Raw genomic sequence first — 12,210 nt, 5'->3', positions numbered from 1 at the left:
TATTGCATTGCCATATAGCAGATGCTTTGTTTCTAAAAAAGCAATGATTCCTGCTGTTTCATGAGAAAAACGAAAAATAGAACATCCCTGTTCTTTCTGTGAAAGAAACCATATCTGCAAAATTCACCACAGCAACTCTGAAAGAGCATGGAAAGTTATGCTTTTTGATTCAACAACCTGCCTTGAGAAGGTATAAAATACATTGTTTACAACAACTATTGATACTATATTAAGGATGAAATCCAAGTAAGCTCAGCCACCTATTGCAAGCAAGGGTAAATCGGTATGTTAAACTTATAGTTTGTTTGCAGTGGTTATATAGTGGCCTTGTACCATGAAGAACGTGATTTGTTGGAATGCATTTCTTTATGGTATGTTTCTTTTGGCTCTTGGGAATTCTCCTGTGACTCAGATCATGCCCAATAAGGAAAAAGGTTCCACCTGAAGTATTGCTGTTGTCACATGGTATTTATGCTGCTGATAAACAGGAAAATGTTTGATCAGCACCTTACTCTAAGGCCATTGTGAAGCAATGCACAGTTTCTGAAACAGAACTAAGTGGCTGTATCCTGTATTTTAAGCCTAAAATCTGAAAAATTATGTGTGAGATAGGAGTCTTTTTGTTCTTTTCATGTGTTTGCTCTCTTATCCCTTCCTGGCAGAACCAAGCTTCTGTGTGGGAGCTGCTATGCTTAAGTCTGGACCTTCATTCCTAGCACAGTCTTCTAGCTGGGGAGAGTTGTACCTCCTCACCATCCAGCTAAGTCAGGTTTTTACATGGCCACTGCAAATAGATTATCTTGCTGCCATATCTAAATATTTAATTCCTAGATTCTAAACTCAAAGAGTATCTGTCAGTGTTATCTTTAAAAGCCCCATTGGGAAAGGAGGAATAACTCTCCTCCTTTCTTACATGGCAGATTTTTTCTTCAGAATAAGATCCTTCTGTGTATAATTTGGTTAAAAATAAGAAAAACCCTGAAGACAGAATAAATGAAGTTTCGTGGTTTGAAAAATACATTCTGTATTCTGTATTTTTGAAGATCTTTTATTGCACCTTTTTTCTGTTTGATTGTTTTGTTTTTGTTAGTGGAGAGGAATTCAAAGGAATGAAATTAAGCCTCTGAAGCAGTACCAGTAATCACATTAAACATAGGATAATTGAACTAGCAATTTCCCCCAGCTGTAGGCAGTTTGTGAACTGCCAGGCAATAAATCCACTGCCATCTACCACAGCAAGTACTGTTGCCTAGTTTCCCTTCCCTTTGCCTTGGGATTTACTTTGCATTCAGTGGATTGTTTCAAATCCTTGTCTGCATTCAGCACGAAGGCTGCAGTCCAAGTGCAGCCGAGGGTTTCCTCCTTTGCAATCCCTGACCAGGGCCAGGCCTTTCAGTATTCAACATGCTTCAGGGGACAGGCACAAAGAAGTGATCAGGTGCTGGGGAGCCTGCTCTGTTGCTCAACTCAGAAAATAGGTCAGCTGTCCTTCAGCTGCCTTGAAAAAAATATAAAGGGGGTGAGGAATAAACTTGTTTTTCTTTCTTTCCTATCGACATTGTTCCAAACCCAGAGGGAGGGAAAATATCCACCTCCTACAAGCTGTACAAATACTGATGTTCAGATTATAGGTTGTTTCATCTTTCTTCTGCTGTGAGTTCTCCACTCCTTGGGCTGTTAAGGGATGTGATTGCCTGAGCAGTGCTGGGGCAAACAGAAATGCTCTCGAAGCAGATCTGCTAATCCCCTAGAGCATGATGGTGTCAGGCCACTGCAATGCTCTGCTGCTGCCACCTTTCTAAGCAAAATCACAACTCTGTAGAAAGACCTCCTTTAACTGCCCTGACTTTAATTTCCTCACCAATGCTACAAACAGGGAGTGGGGCGGGGGGTGTGTTATGTTTCCTTTTTTTTCCCCCCTCTGTACAAAGAAAAACCTCTCTGTGAAAGAGAGTGCCTGTACTTGGCATGTAGCATAGGTAACATGAGCATAATAAACAAGAGTGGCTGTCCCCATAAATAATAAAAGGAATGTTTCTCCTCACATGGCAGCTTTTCAGAGGAGAAAAGGCAGGGAATAGGTAGCCCTCCTATAATGTGCAACCTTGCAAACTCTAATCCCCACTTCTGTTGTTTTCTTTGGCAAGCCACCAGCTGGTGGAGAAGGAGGTACCTCTTTGCTCTGAGCTCCCTTCTAACTTTTATTCTCTTTCTTATCTCTTATGCCTTGTGCCTGCTGGAAACTCAGAGGCTCCTTAAAAACACAGTTGTACTTCTTCCCTCTGCCTGCTTGGTGTTTTACATTCTCATGACAATGGAGACATGCCCTGCTGGCGATGCACTTGGACTCTTGGACTCGTAATATCAGCATAGAGGTGAAAATAGACCATTCACAGCTTAACATCCTCCTGATTTACGTTCTTGCAGCAAAGGTGATGAGCTCTTGATACAAGTGAATCACTGTATCATTGGAAAATGTTTCTGATGTTGTTTCAGCTGCTTAAGTAAAAACGTTAAGCTTTCTCACCATTAGGAACATGATTTAGTGGCACGTCAAGATTTCCCTTCTCTGGCCACTCAGTTCAAACTTTGAATATATTGTAGTTGGCTTCAGTTTTCACAGCCATGTGTTAGCTACTGCAGTAGCTGAAAACGCATGCAAATTATCCCTTTATTCTGGCTGAGATTACGACATTAAAACAACAACAACAGAGAAAAGCCTGTGCAGAGAGTATCATAAATAATTTAGCTTAAGTGAATGCTGAAATTAGTCAAGGCACCGCATTGCTTGGCTCCAAGCAGTCTATTTACAGCCAGATATGTAGAGTACCCTCCAGCCAAAGCCTAGGCTTACAAAAATGGAAAGCAGGAAAAACAATATGATCTTCTTTTAAAGAAGCATGTTGGAATGAGCCGTGGGGTTAAATATACCTAGACAGTGCTCTGGGCCCTAGCTCCAGCAATCTGGGGAGAAAACAAACTGTTTATAGAGAGTCCTGAGCTGGGGAAGGAGATAATGAAATATGCTTGTGTGTTATTGGCAAGTGCTCTGAATGGTAGAGGCCAGCTAAGTGCATACAGTATTATCTTGCATAATTATTGGGTCACTGTACTGTAAACTAAGTGGCTTCTATACTTAGCCACGCTACTGTGCTCGCTGCCTGATTAAGGACTAGATCCAGCTCTCTCTCCCACCAGGCTGTATTTACACTGAGCTCAAAGGATTGATTTGAGGCCTACTCATTCTTCTTGGGGCCTTCATTTCTGAATAGCTGAGATGAACGCGGGGACAAGACAGAGAGGGGCATTTGTAGCCATAGCAATAGGGATGTTCCCACTGCAGCCAGGCACAACAGAGCCTTTCCAAGGAGTCCATGCCTTGGAGATACAGTGAGGCAGCAAGAGGACAAACCCAAATAGATGACTTGGATCATTTTAGAGAGACAACAAGAACTGATGTGAACTATGGACCAGATTATTTCATAGCTACTGCTTAGTTTGCACGGATCAGCAACCCCAGAACATCTCAGCTGGGGAGAAAATTTGTGCTTCTCACCCATTTCTTTGAATGTACAGGTATCACTTGAGGAGGGACTTCTACCAGCACAGTACAGCAGATCAGGGAACAGGTTTATCTGCACACTCATGGGTTAAAAGACAGCTCTGACAGGCAAAAGCAGCAGTCTGTGGAAAGGGGAAAAGTTGAAAGACTTTGTTTATTATGGACACTTTCAGAACCAGCCTCCTTAGCACATTTCTGAGTCCCAAAGTGACTGGTGAGTTGAAATTGTCATGGAGAATGGGGAGAAACCCAAGATAGCCCATGGCAATTGCTAAGGCAGCAAAGTGTGTGTGCATATATATATATGTGTGTGTATATATATTTCTCTAGTGTGTTATATATATGTGTGTATATATATGTAGATATATGTGTATATATATATTTATGTATGTATATGTATGTATCCTCTGAGAGCTTAGCAGGCTAGCTGAAATGACACACTACTGAGGCAAAATCAAGAAGAGAGGCTGTGAAAGCAAGGGGTGAGAGAAGGAACAGAAGTCAAGATTACAGACTGGGATGAGATGGAAACAAAGGCCAGGAACTGAGACAGAGAAATGGGAAGTAGAAAACACAGTGGGAAGAAATGAGGTTGAGAATAGAAGACAAATGGAAGGAGAGTGAGAAATGAAAATAAAATTAGTATTTTTGTTGTTTAAAGGAAGAATGGCAGCTCAAGCCTTGGGAAATACACAAGGTCAGATAAGAAATGAAACGGAAAATCAGTGTAGAGAAAGTAGTGTGAGAAATCATTGAACAACACTAACATGGCAAAGGAGATGAGAAATCTGTCCCAAGACCCTAGCGGCAGTATTTACATTTGCTGACAGGCAAAAAATGGGTTAGATCTCACATCATTAAGATACATCCTTATCCCTTAAGCAACAATACCACTCATTCTAAATGCCTGTGCTGCACTGTGATAGGTCCCTACCAGTCTTTATTCTGAAAATCTACAGTTTAAGAGTGAATACAGAGATAATTAAAAGAGTAGATTTTTTTGTATATACCTGTATCATCTGACATATTACTAGTTCTTTCCAAGTCCCAGAGTAATACTGAATTTCAAGATTGTAAGGCCAAGTTAAAAAGGTTCTTTCTAACTGTGTCTTCTTTCAGTTCTGGTTTCATGGGAAAATGTAACAACAAACCCTAAACACTAAGGATTTCCTGTGCATAAAGCCAAGGCAGTCACTGGGTGTATCACATTGTGTGACTGCTGCAATAGAGAATTTCCTCTGCCAGTCATGCCTGCCCTGTCAATGTCCCCCATCCAAACAAGCAGACATGAGGAGACAGCAGTCTCATGGAGAAAGAGGAGATGGTGCTTTAAGTAGTAGATAAAGAATCTTTGACACATCTTCACATCCAGTGAATCTCCAATACCACTTTCATAGAGGGAAGAAAATTCAATTAGTCTGCTTTTATCAGTTCTACATGAAACCTTCAAATCTAGGACAGAGTCTTCTAACCATGTATGTTTTAATGTCTATAAAAATATCTTTTCCAAAGATTGAATTCTATTTGTGAAAAAAAAGAAAAAAAAAAGAAAAAAAAAAAAAAGAAGCCAACATATGACATAAAATCTTAGAAAAGCTTCATTAAGACCTTCAGCCTTCATATAACCTTGTCAAGAAGCAGTGGAAATAGAGGTTTAACCCATTCACCTCCCTTCCCGTGCAAGCTGGGACAGGGCTCTGGGCATGTACACAAGGAAGTGGCTTTTGCTGCCTGACAATGCACAGCCTGCTTAGGATCACCACTTATCTTTGGACTTGGACTGGCTGTGAACCTTGTGTATGGATATGGTGCTGTGAAACACTGTGCTAACGATGCTTCTATTTTTCTCAATTTTTTAAGCTGAAGACTGCTGGTGTAGTCCTAGGAGCCCGAAAGTAATCACTTTTATGGCACAAAGGTTCCTCTTTCTACCACAGTGAACCAGTCCACTTAGGGTAAGTGGCAAGTAGCTTTAATTCCTTGGATCTGTTTACCTGCTTCAGAGATGGCAAGTTATGAAAAAAGTGAGCTTGGTTTTTGAGACTGAGAGACTGAGAGGTGTGGTTTTGAAACACTGTAAGTGAAGCATGATGTGTGCTTGCAAAAAGCAACTTTTTTGGACAACTGTTTGGTTTTTTCACTTTTAAAGTGATGAAGTCTGCGTTACATATTTAGGATTAGGGAAAGACCTTACAATACCTTACTGCACAGGACTATTTGCCTTATTAAGTCATGTTTGCCTCAGGTTTAAAACAAGAGCACTGAACAAGATGCTACTAGGGCCAGGTACATTTATTAGAAACTTACTGAAGTCAAAAAATCTCACAAGAAGATGAACTTGGTATTTCCATGAGTAACCTTTTAATCTTTGCTTGTGGAGGGGTCAAAATGCACAGGAGAAGGTTAAGGTGAGGTCTAAAAGAAGGTTCCAACAAGCAGAAGTTATTTCTGGAGCTTTTATATATTCAGTAAACTCACACATGAAACAAGTTGCTATGACTCAGTAATATTTTTTTTTCTGAATCCTTATGGGCCTTGTTTGGTTTGTTTTGTGGGAAATAAATAACACTTGCAATTCAAACCTGCAGTGTGCAGCAAGGTAGAGGGAGGCTGCTCAGAGGGAAAGTGTTATGCACTCAGTAACCTTTTTGTATTTATTTGTTCAGCATGCTAGCTCTTGTGCTATTTGCTGGGAAGGAATGCCTACACAAAAAGCTACGAGGTGGGTCAAATAAAAAAGCCTAGAATGTTTTGAAAGCCTCCCCCTTGACTTTGGACTGAAGGGATCTGTAGAATTTTTGGCACATTATAAATTTGTGTTTACTGAAAAGAGAAAAAACCCAACCGAGCAGCCCCCCTCTGACTCTGGGTTTATGTCCATTGAAGTCTGTGCCAGACTGCCAGACCTGGTTTACAGAATGTCAGGTGCTAATAATTCACAATAGATCCAAATGAAAAGAAAACTTGAACTGCATTTTGGGTCAAAACATGTTTTAAAGTCTAAAAATACTATGCAATTTGATCTTAATTAGAAGATCCAACCTTACATCACATTGTTCCAACTCTTCTCCTAGAAACTCGAATGTAAACTTTGTGTTTAAATATAAACCCACCTCTGGGGCTGGCCTATTCTCTTTATTTATTTTATTTGCCAAGCTGCTGAAAAGGTCGCGTGCACAAAGAGAGTGCCCTGCTCCTAATCTTTTGAAGCTATTGAGAGGGTAGTTAATGCAAAGCACTTGGTTTCGTTGTGTCTCTAGAAATGGAAAGCAAACTTTCTTATTCCACAGTCCTTTTCTTTCACATTGATACGTTTCTGGTTTTCTCTCTTAAATACTTATTCTGGCCTTTGGTTACAGACACACCATTCTGTATGGGACATTGATATATGCTACAGTTTAGAAGTAACCTGGGCACAAAACTCTTCTTCTGACAAGATAAAATCTTTCCTTATGAAGCCCTTACTAATATCAACAGAATAAGTTGGCATTTCATTACACACTCCTTGTTTTAATCCTGTGCGCCTGTTGTTCATATGCTTCCTGAGAACTGGGGGCAGGAGAACTTTGGGAATAGCAGATTGTGGGGTTACCTAAAGTATCACCAAACTTGTAATCTAAATTGGAACCCTGATGATGAAATCTAGCACTCAGGCAGGTGACTTTGTGTAATTTTCTGCATGACGCCTTCTCATTTTTCCTGAATTTCTGTCTTCTGCGTTTTCTTGGAAATTTTCACACTGCAGTCAAAGTGCCAAGGATGGGCTTACAGCTGCCTGCAAGATTTATGCTTGTTCTTTTGGTTACTCATTTAGCTGTGGATCAGAACTGAAGTATCCAGTTGCTCATTGGAAGAACTGAGTTTAGGGTGCTCACTGGGGACTGGGCCTGCACTTTGTGGCACCACTTCTGGCTAAAATCCCCACTGAGTGCACACCAGTAAATGACCTGGGAGGCAGGAGAAGCCAAGGTGATGCTGCTACATTCTACCCCACCTCTCTTCTGCAGTTCCTAGACCAAGTATAAAATGAATCTCCTTTGATGCAGAGCCACATCAAAAAGGAAAAGTGTAAAACTTTACTGAAATGGAATTTAATGACCCATCCACAAAACACACCTAAGGAGGTCTGGGCATTTCTAATTTTCTAGTTCTGCTAATTTTCTAGTTACCTGCTCAGGGTGGCTGCCACTGGTGCAGCTGAGCTCCTCCACTGCTGCTTCCTCATAACCTCAGCCTGAATTCACCTGGTTCATCCCTGGTCATCTGAGAGGTTTGGTTTCACATGGGTACACTGAATTTAGCACAGCAGAGCCAGATCCACTTTTCTCAAAGATTTTTCTGGTCTCTGGTCTGTGGATCTGCTGGTATGGATTTCCAGTGACCAGCTTCTAGCAAGGTGAATGGACCTCTTTCTTTCTTCATTTCTCTTTAGATACAAGTTGTTTTGGAGCAGATAAAGCCATCTACACATGGCAAGGTGAGCTGTGCTGTATGTTTGGAGGGAACATCCAGAAAGCTGACTCTGCATGGAGTAGCAGGATCAGCACATGCATTAAGGGAGGGGCAGGGGGAGATTAGATCATAGATTAAAGATCAAATAAGATAATGGAAGATCAAATATGCATAACAGTAATTACAAAAATTGCCAGATTCAGAAGCTTTGGAGCCTCCCTGGTAACCAGGGCATTACAATGGCTTAAACAGAAAGTTTGTGAGCTGCTTTATTCTGCTCTAAAGGAATACACAGACTTATTTTGTACTTGCTGGCTTATTTAATACTTATTTTGTGTGGATCAAGCACAGAAAATGCTCAAATGCAGATTGAATCTTTAAAGCATGTTACAATGTTTCATTTGTTCCTGTACTTTACCACTGCAAACTTGATCATCTTTGCTGGCATTTTGAGACTCCACAGTTGCTCTACTCTCAGCACTGCGTGATAACAGGAGATTTGTGAAGACATCTCTGTACAAAAAAGAAGGGAGTGGGCAGAAGGAAACTTTTCACAGTGACTCAGAATTATATCAGTGGTAAGTCTAGGGAGAAACAGATTTTAAAAGCTCCTGCTACCTTTGGAACAAATTGGAGGGGGAGGAAGCAGTGTTCATTTACATTATAAAGTCTTAATTTTTAAACAGCGAAAGAGAGATGTATTTGAGGAGGGAGAATCCTGTATTTTTCATAGCGATACTCTTTACTATCAGTAGCTGTAGAATTTCCTTTAGAGAGAAAAACAAATAACCACACTGCCAACTACAGAGCTTAAAGAAGCCACCAATGGAGAGAAACAGATTTTTTCAAATAGTACAGTGATGACAAAATACCAAGGACCATTGACAGCATTGTCAAAGCTTAAAATTATAGCTAATGATACAGTAGTGGCTCTCTGACATTTTAAAATACCACAGCACATAGATTTCTCATTACATTTGCATTTTCCTTCTTCTCTAGAGAGCAACAAACTTAAACTGATTCTGCTGCTAGGTAATTACAACCAGTGTAAAATAATTATTATCTCAGACTATAGCATAAATTGGATCAGGCGATCCTCTGTACACTTTGCTATCAGTCTGCTGGGAGCAAATATAACCCAGTAGTATCAAAAGTCATTAGTTCAAGTCAGGACTTGGGTGACTGAGCAGGTGGAAGTTTTACACGTCAGACGGAGGAAGCTTAATGCAATATTGAGTAGCAGTTACATAAACTCTGCTAGGGTGTTACTGCTCCTTTACAGACAAGCAAGCTGCAGAGGTTAGGGAGTTTGAAGTGGTTAGAAAAGTCCACAGCTATAAAGCTTCTCCTAAAGTTTGGCTGGATTCAAGTTTTATCTGCAAATTGTTGCTGAAGAAGTAATTTTGTAAGCTTCTTTGCCTGCCTCTCTATCTGAAGGCAGACAAATTTGCACCACAGTGGTGTTCTCTCTCTCCCACTATCAGCTGGCACTGAACTGTGAATGGGATTGAGATTTACCATTCATTCAGGGTTTGCTGTGAATCTCATCTTGGAACACGCACTTCTGTGCATCTGATCCACAAAGAGCTGGTACAGCAGCCAGTGCTGTGGTACTGCTCTGCCTCAGGGTGAAATGCACTACCAGCCTGGGGACTACAGCTCAGGCATCACCTCTGCCAAAACCCCTGACAGTGGGCTTTAAACACAAACTCTTTCTTCCTCCTTCCACTCTGGTGCCAAGAAGGGTTTTTTATCTGAACTATGCAGTAACTCGGGTACCAGGCGGGATGCAGGAGGTCCTACATGAGAATTTCCAGCGGTGCAGGGGTGATCAGAGCAGGCATGTAGGAATGACTTGGACCCCCTCTGGCTGAGCAGCACTCCACATGTTAGTTGGTTCCTTTCTGGTGAGTCCTGTAGGCTATTGCAGAAAGTGTAGCTGGTGTCCACTGGTTTAAATAAGTGCCAATAACCAACAACTTGAGGAGAGACAGTGCATGGAAACAAGTAAAGGAAGTAAAAGTAGAGGTAAAAAATTGTATTAGCTCTGAGCTACTGAGAAATACACAATTTAAGGAGAAGGGTGTTTAACACTGAGAAATGAAAATGAGAACACCTAAGATAGCAGCAAAGTTTAAAGACCTGAAGGTGTTCATTTGAAGGGTGGGGCAGAGATAATGCAGTAAGAAAATCACTAAATTTGAAGAACTAGCACATGAAATGGAATCTAGAAGTAAAGATCTTGAATGAGAGGCTGTGACTTGATCAGATAGTAAGGAAAGGGCATAAATAGCAAATATGTTCCTATGATTAGGATGAAGCTAGAATACAATGTATGTAAATAGTTGAATCCATTGATCAGATCTCAGCTTGTAAATATGGAATGAAGTATAACCAAAGATACTGAGAAAAATTCAAAATAAGATCCAATATACACTTTAGGAATAGATTATATCATAGTGACGAGGCATATGTCTTTACCACTGGTCAAGTTCTTCTTGTTGACAAGTAAAGCATTAGACTGAAGTGCTTTGGATGTCAAAAAAACATGTAAAGGAAAAAAAATTAATGTATTAAAGATGAAAATTTGTAGGAAAAAGCCAAAAAGTGGCTAATGGACCAGCTAAAGAAGAGGCAAAAAAAAAAAATAACTTTAAACCAAAGAGAGATTAGGATTGCTCTCTCCCTCTCTGGTGGACAGAAAGTTGATATTTAACATAAAAGTCAATGCTGGCACAAGAATCAAGTAGCACAAACTGCCCTAAACAAATATACTTTGAAAACTTTAGAAATTTTGAAACATCAGAGGAAAGGAGAACAGCTGCCCAGCCAGTATAATGGAAGTAACATTTTAAGACAGAACTTTGCAAACATATTGAAGACTGATAAACTGTAGACTGAAAGGCTGCTCTGGTGGCCCAGAGGATCCTTTCCAATCCTTTTTTAATAGACTAGAATACCTGTTGACCAGTCTTTTTACTGATAATGCCTCAGATGATTATATGTAATACCAAAAAATACTTCAAAAGGAGGTGACTTTTTCCTTTATCACCTGTTACTCTTAAGGAAAATGTAGAGAATAGGGGTATAACCTTTTGTGAACCATAGGACTCTGTAAGAATGCAGATTTTTTTTTTCTGTTTACATTGCACAGTGCTTTTTGCATATATATAACATGGTAATGTTTTACAGAGATAAAGGAGATGATCACAAGGGTAAAAGTTATGATAACTAATACAAATATTTGCATTTTAAGTACACAGTTTTATTGTATAACCAGAATCACATGTAATAGAAATAGGCCTGGAGAGGGACTTAGAGAAGCAATTTCATTTATTCCCTAAGGGATGAACTATACCCTATGGCATTCCTGACACGTTTGTACTGTAAGTTCTTTGTAGATATCTCCAAAGGTGGAACTGTTTGAACTACTCCAGCTCTTGCAATGCTTTTGTTGCACTCACTGTTTAGAAAGGTTCACTTGAGCCAGTGCTGAGCAGGGCAAGATTACTTTCTGTATTTTGCTGACTTTTCGGTATTTTGCTGACCTTTTTTTTGTAAAGCCTAATATGAGATTGCTTACTCTGAAGTTCTTCCTGTTTTAGAAAAGGATTATTTCATGAAGATGAGAACATGGATCAGCCAGGCACTTTCGAAACAAAGAACTGAAACAAACTAATGTGAGTGATGAGCAAGAACTGGTCCTTAGTAGAAATGCTTTAAAGAATCTGTTAATAAGAAGAAAAAAATCCACACAAAAAAGGCAACGGTTTTGAGTCTTAAAGGGAAACACAGAAGCACAAATAACAAGGACAGTTGTTGGTTGATAAATTTCAATCTCAAATTTCTGGAACTTAGTCGAGGGAAAATAACGTAGTAGAAATAAACCAATAAACATGAGTAGAATATTTAATTTATTTTGTTTTGTTTTCCACATATTGGAAACTAAAGGAATTCTAGTAATAGTTGTAATTTTTTCTAGTAGAAGGGAGAAATGTTACTTTGAGATTGTCATGGAGGAGAAAAAGTGTTCATGTAATGGACCTGTTACATAATTTGAAATAATGCAATGGTGCATTTGACCTAGTTCTCAGCTTTTGATGATGTTGAGGTTGAGAGGGTTCTGTATTTCCAGGTTCTTTTGTGTTGTATGTGTGCCAAAAGTTCCATGCTCCCAGTGTGCTTACATTCAGACC

Source organism: Molothrus ater, chromosome 3 (genome assembly GCF_012460135.2).
Source record: "Molothrus ater isolate BHLD 08-10-18 breed brown headed cowbird chromosome 3, BPBGC_Mater_1.1, whole genome shotgun sequence".
Classification (NCBI taxonomy): domain Eukaryota; kingdom Metazoa; phylum Chordata; class Aves; order Passeriformes; family Icteridae; genus Molothrus; species Molothrus ater.
This window is presented reverse-complemented; position numbering follows the sequence as displayed.